Below are 2,761 nucleotides of genomic sequence, written 5' to 3' on the forward strand. Positions count from 1 at the left end.
GAGGGATGGAGGTGATTGGTGAGGGGTTTTTAGGGAAGAGTGTTTATGGGGTTGTGTGAAAGAGAGTGGTGAGAAGAAGTGAGTGGAGGTAGGTGGGGATCCTGTGGGGTCCACAGATCCTGAGTGGATCCTGTGGGGTCCACAGATCCTGAGGTGTTCAAGGAATTACATCCCTGCACCCATTAGGCATGTAAAAATGCCTTTGTATCCAACTCTGGGCGTTCAGCGCCAGGTTGGTGGCCATTTTGGGCATTCAACGCCCATTTGTGTGCCATTTCTGGCGTTGAATGCCAGAACCATGCCTGTTCTGGCATTCAGCGCCCAGAAGCTGCCCATTTTGGGCGTTCAGCGCCAGAATCATGCTCTGTTCTGGCGCTGAACGCCAGACAGATGCTCCTCCAGGGTGTGATTTTTCTTCTGATGTTTTTTTTTTATTCCGTTTTCAATTTTTATATTTATTTTGTGACTCCACATGATCATGAACCTAAGAAAACATGAAAAATAATAAAAATAAGAATTAGATAAACATTGGGTTGCCTCCCAACAAGCGCTTCTTTAATGTCAATAGCTTGACAGTGGGCTCTCATGGAGCCTCACAGATGTGCAGAGCTTTGTTGAGACTCTCCAGCACCAAACTTAGAGTTTGGATATGGGAGTTCAACACCAAACTTAGAGTTTGGTTGTGGCCTCCCAACACCAAACTTAGAGTTTGACTATGGGGGCTCTGGTTGACTCTGCTTTGAGAGAGGCTTTTCAAGCTTCCTCTCCATGGTTGCAGAGGGAGATCCTTGAGTTTTGAATACAAGGGAGTTCTCATTCCATTGAAGGACTATTTCACCTCTGTCAACATCAATCACGGCTCTTGCTGTGGCCAGGAAAGGTCTTCCTAGGATGATGGATTCATCCTCTTCCTTTCCAGTATCCAGGACTATGAAATCAGCAGGGATGTAAAGGCCCTCAACCTTTACTAATACATCTTCTACTTGTCCATAAGCCTGTCTTCTTGAGCTGTCTGCCATCTCTAGTGAGATTGTAGTAGCTTGCACCCCATAGATTCCCAGTTTCTCTATTACAGAGAGGGGCATGAGGTTTATTCCTGAACCAAGGTCACACAGAGCCTTAAAGATCATGGTGCCTATGGTACAGGGTATTATGAACTTTCCAGGATCCTGTCTCTTCTGAGGCAATGTCAGTTGATCCAGATCACTTAGTTCATTGATGAACAAGGGAGGTTCAACTTCCCAAGCATCATTGCCAAATAATTTGGCATTCAGCTTCATGATTGCACCAAGAAACTTGGCAGTTTGCTCTTCTGTAACATCCTCATTCTCTTCTGAAGAGGAATACTCATCAGAGCTCATGAAGGGTATAAGGAGGTTCAATGGAATCTCTATGGTCTCTAGATGAGCCTCAGAGTCCTTTGGTTCCTCAGAGGGAGGCTCCTTATTGATCACTGGACGTCCCAGGAGGTCTTCCTCCTTGGGATTCACGTCCTCTCCTCTCCTCACAGGTTCGGCCATGGCGCTTATGTCAATGGCCTTACACTCTCCTTTTGGGTTCTCTTCTGTATTGCTTGGGAGAGTACTAGGAGGGATTTCAGTGATCCTTTTACTCAGCTGGCCCACTTGTGCTTCCAGATTTCTAATGGAAGACCTTGTTTCATTCATGAAACTTACAGTGGCCTTAGATAGATCAGAGACTAGATTTGCTAAATTAGAAGCATTTTGTTCAGAGTTCTCTGTCTGTTGCTGAGTTGATGATGGAAAAGGCTTGCTATTGCTAAACCTGTTTCTTCCACCATTATTAAAGCCTTGTTGGGGCTTTTGATCCTTCCATGAGAAATTTGGATGATTTCTCCATGTTGAGTTATAGGTGTTTCCATAAGGTTCACCTAAGTAATTTACCTCTGCTATTGCAGGGTTCTCAGGATCATAGGCTTCTTCTTCAGAAGATGCCTCTTGAGTACTGTTGGATGCAGCTTGCATTCCATGCAGACTCTGACAAATCATATTGACTTGCTGAGTCAATATTTTGTTCTGAGCCAATATGGCATTCAAAGTATCAACTTCAAGAACTCCCTTCTTCATAGGCGTCCCATTACTCACAGGATTCCTTTCAGAAGTGTACATGAACTGGTTATTAGCAACCATGTCAATGAGTTCTTGAGCTTCTGCAGGCGTTTTCTTTAGGTGAATGGATCCACCTGCAGAAGTGTCCAGTGACATTTTTGATAGCTCAGATAAACCATCATAGAATATATCCAGGATGGTCCATTCTGAAAGCATGTCAGAAGGACACTTTTTGGTCAACTGTTTGTATCTTTCCCAAGCTTCATAGAGGGATTCACCTTCTTTCTGTCTGAAGGTTTGAACATCAGCTCTAAGCTTGCTCAGCTTTTGAGGAGGAAAGTACTTGGCTAAGAAAGCCGTGACCAGCTTATCCCAAGAGTTCAGGCTGTCTTTGGGTTGAGAATCCAACCATAATCTAGCTCTGTCTCTTACAGCAAAAGGGAAAAGCATGAGCCTGTAGACTTCAGGATCTACTCCATTAGTCTTAACAGTATCACATATCTGCAAGAATTCAGTTAAGAATTGAAAAGGATCTTCAGATGGAAGTCCATGAAACTTGCAGTTCTGCTGCATCAGAGAAACTAATTGAGGTTTCAGCTCAAAGTTGTTTGCTCCAATGGCAGGAACGGAGATGCTTCTTCCATGTAAATTGGAATTAGGTGCAGTAAAGTCACCAAGCATTCTCCTTGCAT

At 44.0% G+C, this 2,761-nt stretch overlaps 1 non-coding gene across 1 annotated transcript; it reads left to right on the top strand.

The window, feature by feature from the left end:
* Positions 1 to 2,279: 2,279 nt before the first annotated feature.
* LOC148544477 (small nucleolar RNA R71) lies at positions 2,280 to 2,387 on the top strand. Its single transcript, XR_015900691.1, has one exon. It is a non-coding gene; the product is annotated as a small nucleolar RNA R71 (small nucleolar RNA).
* The last annotated feature ends 374 nt before the right edge of the window (positions 2,388 to 2,761 follow it).

Source organism: Arachis ipaensis, chromosome B9 (genome assembly GCF_059453495.1).
Source record: "Arachis ipaensis isolate K30076 ecotype BB chromosome B9, ASM5945349v1, whole genome shotgun sequence".
Classification (NCBI taxonomy): Eukaryota; Viridiplantae; Streptophyta; class Magnoliopsida; order Fabales; family Fabaceae; genus Arachis; species Arachis ipaensis.